The 8022-nt window shown below is 45.5% G+C and overlaps 1 non-coding gene across 1 annotated transcript; it reads left to right on the top strand.

Moving 5' to 3' along the window:
* The first annotated feature begins 7306 nt into the window (after positions 1–7306).
* Positions 7307–7444, top strand: LOC119929430. The gene has a single exon (XR_005451552.1). It is a non-coding gene; the product is annotated as a small nucleolar RNA SNORA7 (small nucleolar RNA).
* The last annotated feature ends 578 nt before the right edge of the window (positions 7445–8022 follow it).

Here is an 8022-nt window from a genome sequence, read left to right as displayed (position 1 = left end):
CACATAGTAAACGCTTAATGAATACCACAATTATTATTATTATGTAAAACCGCCACCCCCAAACACATACACTCTCTATTTATTTTACTTGTACATATTTACTATTCTATTTATTTTGTTAATGATGTGCATTTAACTTTAATTCTATTTGTTCTGACGGCTTGACACCTGTCCACATGTTTTGTTTTGTTGTCTGTCTCCCCCTTCTAGACTGTGAGCCCGTTGTTGGGTAGGGACCATCTCTATATGTTGCCAAATTATACTTCCCAAGCGCTCAATAACTACAATTGAATGAATGAATACACTGTGTATGATCAAGCACTTAATACAGTGCTCTGCACACAGCAAGTGGTCAGTAAATACCACTAATTGATGCACAGGATTGATATCTTAGATCAGCATCTCTGCAATCCCAAAGCAGAAGGCCTTGTGCCCCTATATTTACACCCCGTCCTGATGGAGGCCAAGACTGTCAGGTCTGTGAATAGTAGACAGAAAAGAGAAAACTCAGATGTTGGCGTTAGGCGGATGGAAAAAGATCACAACCGTAATGGATATTTCACTAGTAATTTTACTGAAGGGCCTTCATGTTTTTACAACCATTAATTTGCTAAGCTACTCCGCGAAGGACAGTGAATACTTGTTAATGGGGGCCTTACCTGACATATGAATGGAAAAGCTGGTGCATTAATAGGTGGGAAAGGGCCAACAAGGGACGGTGAAAGAATGAGGCTGCCGGGGCAAGAATCCTGGATCCTAGATTCCCATTCCATTGAAGTAAGCTCCAGATTACATTGCTTCTTCCTAGAGAGGGCTACAGAGAACCAAAGTGCTAAGGCCCTTGAATTCTGAGATGATTGCAGTGCACAGTCCAGAACAAACCTCTGAAGGGAAGAAAGTGCTTAATTTCCTGCCTCACTGAAAATATTGGAATGCTTTCGCATTTAGAGCTCTGGCATTCTTATATTTCGCTGAAAAAAAAAAGACATGAAGTCTTGAGTATTGCGGCCAGAGAGTAAATTGAGATTTTTGGAAACGTCTCATGTAGGGAGCAATGACTTGTGGGAAGGTTCCCGTAATGGGTCCCAGGTGGGCCCACTGAACTCACTGCAAACTCACTGCATGGCATGAATCTGCAGCATTCACTGGCTTTGAGAACTTTGCTCTGCTCGTGCCAAAGGCCTGGACTTCAATCAATCAATCAATCAATCAATCCTCCACAGAAGGAGAGAGGCCTTGATTGCATGGATCACTTAGTTAAGGTTCCTGGTGGGGGCTAGTAATTCTTTCCTTTCTCTCTGTGGCAATTAGTTTACCCTTTAGTACAGTGCTTGTGGCACAGAGTAAGTGTTTAACCAATACCACAGTTATAATAATAATAATTATTATTATTATTCACCTTCTGAACCCAGAGGGATCTTATTTGAGCTGCTTGGCTACAGATGTTATTAATGGGAACCAAGTCTCCCAGGCCTAAGATAGGCAATCTCGATGGTAGCCCTGAGAATGTCAGACATGTGATCTTTAGAGCACGGAGAGATTCCTGAAACGTCAGGGCACGCGTCCAGAACTCCACCACGACTCTCTTTAGCCTCCAAGACACAGGCTGGAGAGAATGGAATCTATCCCCTTTTAATCCCCTAAAAGCTTTTCCATTAGGTCTCATGTCAGGATTCCAGCCCCAATAAGGAAAACGGTGTTACAGGGCCTTTTCTGGGCTGTGCCCTTTTGCCAGGAGTCAGATTTGTTTCGGTTTTCCCAGAGATCCTCAGGGTTCACACCTGCCAAAGACAGTGGGATTCCATATGCGCTGCTCAGAGGTGCTTTGTCCAACATCCAGTCTTCTCGACTTCTGAACAGACCTTAATTCCCTGAGAAAATCAACACAGCTGCATTGGTGAATTGGGGTTTAGAGAGCCAAGACACCCTGCTGGTTGGCACAATCTCTTTCAGTTGAGTCCCTATGGGGCTGCTTGAAAGATTATGAGGACAGAGCAGCGTCAATTGTCTAGCCTTCCATTTACCTAAATTCTTGGTTATGCACTTCCCTTGGTAACTGTAAACACTTGGTTCCTGACTTGGACACAGTTTTTCTGAAAATTGGTCTTCCAGGATTGAACATGGGTTCCGCCTCTGTGACGCTCTGGGATCTGTGGTTTCTCTCACAGTAAGAGCTCAGTAAATATGACTGACTGACTGTGTGCAAAGCGCATCTTGGTCTTTGCACAAAGGCATAACGATTATCGTCGATGGTATTTATGGAGCACTTACTGTGTGCAAAGCACCGTATTCTTCGCTTGGCAGACTACAATACAACAGAGTTGGTAGTCACGTCCCCTGCCTCACGTCCCCTGCCCATGACAAGAGAAGCAGCATAATGGATAGAGCAGGGCCTGGGAATCTGAGAGTCATGGGTTCTAATCCAGACTCCACCACTTGTCTGCTGTGTGACCTTGGGCAAGTCACTCAGTTACCTCATCTGTAAAATGGGGATTGAGACTGTGAGCCCCACATGGGACAAGGACAGTATCCAACCTGATTTGCTTGTATCTACCCCAGAGCTTAGTACGGTGACTGGCACATAGTAAGCGCTTGACTATTATTATTATTATTATCATCATTAATTTTCATATTAACACAGTCTAGAGGAGGAGAATGGTAAGTGATAAACAAGGATGGAAGAATTCCTTTTCCTGGATACCATGTGATTCAGGTGGGGAGGGGGTGTTTGGAGGAACTAAAATTAAGAGAATAAAACTCACAGCTTGCACAAATAAGTAGTAGTAGCAGTAATAGTAGTAGCAGCAGGGATAGTAGTACTACAACTGGAGTGTGGCTTAGTGGATAGAGCTTGGGCCTGGGCGTCATGGGTTCTAATCCAGACTCCACCACTCATCTGTTGTGTGACCTCGGGCAAATCACTTAACCTCTCTGGGCCTCAGTTACCTCATCCGTAAAATGGGAATTAAGAGTGGGCACCCCCTGTGGGACAGGGACTGTGTCCAACCTCATCAACTTGTACTTACCTTAATGCTTAGAACAGTGCTTGGCACATAGTAAGCACTTAACAAGTACCTTAATAATAATTATTATTAGTTGTAGTATTTACTAAACACTTTCTGTGCTAAGTGCTGGGGGAGAATATACAGATGGGAATGAGACATGGTCTCTGCCCCTCAAGAGGCTCCCAAACTAAGAGGTTAACTGGAGAGAAGGGACTGGAGACAGACCCATAAGGAATGATGAAACATTAAAATACAACCCAAATACAACCCAGACAAAATAAAAACAAAATCAGCAGGGAGCCAAACTCTTGATAAAAAGAAACCAGCAGACCTCAAGAGCAGGAAGAGGAGCCAGATAAAGGGAATGCTCCCTGGGGTCAACCTGAAGTCACCCGGACCAACTGTGCCAACTCCCTGGGGAAGGCACTTGGGTAAGGGTGGCAGCAGTATGATGAAATTGAGGAAGGGTGTTTGATCAACTGGATTAGCCAGTCAGTCAGTCGATCATATTTATTGAGTGCTTACTGTGTGCAGAGTACTGTATTAAGTGCTTGGGAGAGTACAATGTAATAATAAAGACATACATATTACCTGCCCTCAATGACCTTACAGTCTAGAAGGATTAGCTGGAGGGGACCAGAATTAGGGAATAGGGAGAGGGAAAACACTGACTACAGCATTCCCCAGACTAAGTCCCCCCTTTCCCAAAGTCCCACTTTTCCTCAGCTCCCTTTGCTCTACCTCCCCTCCCCCCCCACAGCACTTATGTATATATCTATAATATATATATATATATAATTCTATTTATTTATATTCATGCCTGTCTACTTGCTTTGATGTATATATCTATAATTCTATTTATTTATATTGATAATAATAATAATTATGGTATTTGTTAATCGCTTACTATGTGCCGAGCACTGTTCTAAATGCTTGGGTAGATACAAGGTAATCAGGTTGTCCCACGTGGGGCTCACAGTCTTACTCCCCATTTTACAGATGAGGTAACTGAGTCCCAGAGAAGTGAAGTGGCTTGCCCAAAGTCACACAGCTGATAAGGGGCGGAGCTGGGATTAGAACCCACAACCTCTGACTTCCAAGCCCGGGCTCTTTCCACTAAGCCACGCTGCTTCTTGCCTGTTTACTTGTTTTGATGTCTGTCTCCCCCATTCTAGACTGTGAGTCCACTGTGGGCAGGGATTGTCTTTATTGCTGAGTTGTACTTTCCAAGTGCTTAGTAATAACAATAATAATAATAATGATGATGGTATTTGTTAAGTGCTTACTATGTGCCAAGCACTGTTCTAAGCGTTGGGGTAGATACAAGGTTATCAGGTTGTCCCACATGGGGCTCACAGTCTTAATCCCCATTTTACAGATGAGATAACTGAAGCCCAGAGAATTTAAGTGACTAGTAAGTAAAGTCACACAGCTGACAAGTGGTGGAGCGGGGATTCAAACCCACAACCTCTGACTCCCAAGCCCATGCTTTTCCCACTAAGCCAGGCTGCTTACAGGTGCTCTGCACATAGTAAGCGCTCAATAAATACGATTAAATTAATGAAAGAGTGGGGTGGGACTATGGGAAGTGAAAATGAATTTGTGTAAAGCAGGTGGCTATTTTCGCTCTGCTGCTTGCAAGGAAAGTAGCTTATTCGGGATGAGAGTGGGAATTAAAAAGAGCCATCTCTGCACAGTGAACCGGTGACGTGGTTTGTTCTTTGACCAAACTTTTAGACTGTGAGCCCACTCTTTTAGACTGTGAGCCCACTCTTTTAGACTGTGAGCCCACTGTTGGGTAGGGACTGTCTCTCTATGTTGCCAACCTGTACTTCCCAAGCGCTCAGTACAGTGCTCTGCACACAGTAAGCGCTCAATAAATACGATTGATGATGATGACCAGGACTGATAGATGGGGCCATATTTCCCTGAGATGGGGAGCATTACGAAACTGGAGGAAGAGTCCAGGTCCCCTTGAGAAGCTAATGGCTCAGTGAAAAGAGCACGGGCTTTGGAGTCGGAGGTCATGGGTTCAAATGCCGGCTCCGCCAATCGTCAGCTGTGTGACTTTGGGCAAGTCACTTAACTTCTCTGGCCCTCAGTTACCTCATCTGTCAAATGGGGATGAAGACTGTGAGCCGCCCGTGGGACAACCTGATCACCTTGTAACCTCCCCAGCGCTTAGAACAGTGCTTTGCACATAGTAAGCACTTAATAAATATCATTATTAACGGTCAAGCTCATGTCCCCAGCTTCAACCCATTTCAGGGCCAGCTTGTTTGGGCCTCACTAGAGGGCACCACAAACCTTTTTTAGTAGAACTGTGGACCTTCTACACAACATTTTAAAATTGTGGATGAGATAAGGTGAAACTCCAGTCCCGGACGGGTATCATGTAAACTGGCTGAGCTGGGTTCCGTCTAGGGGACATTCTCCAAACGGTGGCTGGGTCGCGGTAGTGGAGATACAGCTGTTTTATTAACCGCTTTGGTTTTGGGGGGTTGCCGACACCTTTATAACATTTTGCTCCGTGAAGACACTTACCTGAAATGATCTCGGCCTGAGAACCAACTTGGGTATTTTTAAGTGACTCCAACAGAAACTGCCTCCTTCCGAGGTCTCCACCCCGACCCAAACTGCTTCAATTTGCATTTTTACGGCTCAAAATAAATTTGACTGACAAAAGGATGGGATATTTCGAGAAAACTGAAACCCAACCAAACGGCTCAGCAGACAGCAATCTGCCCCTGGAATCTGCAGGGTGGTTATGCGTTCCAATGAGGGACTGTGTCTGAAAACGGGAAAAACCACAAACCAGCGGCCTTGACCCAAAAAAATCTGGTTTATCCAAACACTCCCCACAAAGTGCATGCAACAGCGGCTATTCCAAGGAACTTCATCAGGCATTCCCCCATTTCCTCCCCCTGTCCCTTTTATGTGTGTTTTTTGGGAGGACAGAATGGAGACTGCGTTAGCCTGTGAGCTCGTCCTCTAAACAGTAAGGTCGTTGTGGGAAGGGAATGTGTCTACCAACTCTGTTACAATGTACTCTCCCAAATGCTTATTACAGTGTTCATTCATTCATTCATTCAATCGTATTTACTGAGCGCTTACTGTGTGCAGAGCACTGTACTAAGAACTTGGGAAGTACAAGTCAGCAACATATAGAGATGGTCCCTACCCAACAATGGGCTCACAGTCTAGAAGGGGGAGACAGACAAAACAAAACATGTAGACAGGTGTCAAAACCGTCAGAATAAATAGAATTATAGCTATATGCACATCATTAACAAAATAAATAGAGTAGTAAATATGTACAAGTAAAATAAATAGAATGATAAATCTGTACAAATATATACAAGTGCTGTGGGGAGGGGAAGGAGGTAGGACAGATGTGGGGAATGGGGAGGAGAAGAGGAAAAAGGGGGCTCAGTCTGGGAAGGCCTCCTGGAGGAGGTGAACTCTCAGTAGGGCTTTGAAGGGAGGAAGAGAGCTAGTTTGGTAGATGTGTGGAGGGAGGGCATTCCAGGCCAGGGGAATGACGTGGGCCGGGGGTCCACGGCGGGACAGGCGAGAACGATGCACAGCGAGGAGGTTAGCGGCAGAGGAGCGGAGGGTGTGGGCTGAGTTGTAGAAGGAGAGAAGGGAGGTGAGGTAGGAGGGGGCGAGGTGATGGAGAGCCTTGAAGCTGAGAGTGAGGAGTTTTTGCTTGATGCGTAGGTTGACAGGCAACCACTGAAGATTTTTGAGGAGGGGAGTGACGTGCCCAGATCGTTTCTGTACAGAGATAATCCGAACAGCAGAGTGGAGTATAGACTGAAGTGGGGAGAGACAGGAGGATGGGAGATCAGAGAGGAGGTTGATGTAGTAATCCAGTAGGGATAGGATGAGAGATTGAACCAGCAAGGTAGCGGTTTGGATGGAGAGGACAGGGCGGATCTTGGCAATGTTGTGGAGGTGAGACAGGCAGGTTTTGGTGACAGATTGGATGTGTGGGGTGAATGAGAGAGCGGAGTCGACAATGACACCGAGGGTATGGGCTTGTGAGATGGGAAGGATGGAAGTGCCGTCTACAGTGATGGGACAGTAATTGCAGTAAGTGCACAAAAAATACGGTTGACTGATGATAAATGTATGCATGTGTGCATGATTATAAATTATCTCTCCAAATGTTGGGAGCCAGCTCATGAGATCCCAAATAAGCTCAGGTGTTTGTCCTGCAGCTGAATGAGGCCATCTCTTGTTTGCTGTCATATGAATAATAATAATAATATTTGTTAAGTGCTTACTATGTGTAAAGCCCCCTCTCAGGGTTGCACCTGGAGAGTTTCCAGTACTCTACCAGTTTCAACAACGGGAGGGAGAGTCAAGCAGGGGCATATCCATTCCATTCCTAGCTTGGACAGTGGCTAGTGAGTGGAAGGCAATCTGCTACAAGTCAGAACTCACCTGTGCTGGGCAGCAGTGGCATGGGAGAGTCGAGGGCAGAGACTCAAGTTTACTGCACAGAAGGAGGCAATGCTAAACCACTTTCGTATTCTTACCAAGAAAACTCTACGGATCTACTACCAGAACGATTGTAGATGGAGGTGGGGTGTTCTGGGAGAGATGTATCCATGGTGTCGCTACGGGTCAGAGATGACTCGACAGCATAAGACGAGAAAATATGCCAAGCGCTGTTCTAAGTGCTGGGGTATATACAAAGTAATCAGGTTGGACCCAGCCTCTCTCATTCAATTGTATTTATTGAGCGCTTACTGTGTGCAGAGCACTGTACTAAGCACTTGAGCTCCCACTAAGAGCACCCACATGGGGCTCACAGTCTTAATCCCCATTAAGAGGTAACTGAGGCACAGAGAAGTGAAGTGACTTGCCCAAGGTCACACCGCAGACAAGTTGGAGAGCCAGGATTAGAACCCACATCCTTTGACTCCCAAGCCCGTGCTCTTGCCACTAGGCCATGCTGCTTCCCAATACATGAGGGGTTTCTCATCCACCCCAATAAGGGTAATAATAA

Source organism: Tachyglossus aculeatus, chromosome 5 (genome assembly GCF_015852505.1).
Source record: "Tachyglossus aculeatus isolate mTacAcu1 chromosome 5, mTacAcu1.pri, whole genome shotgun sequence".
NCBI classification, from domain to species: Eukaryota; Metazoa; Chordata; class Mammalia; order Monotremata; family Tachyglossidae; genus Tachyglossus; species Tachyglossus aculeatus.
The sequence above is the reverse complement of the archived record's forward strand: the minus strand, read 5'-3'. Positions and strand labels throughout refer to the sequence as shown.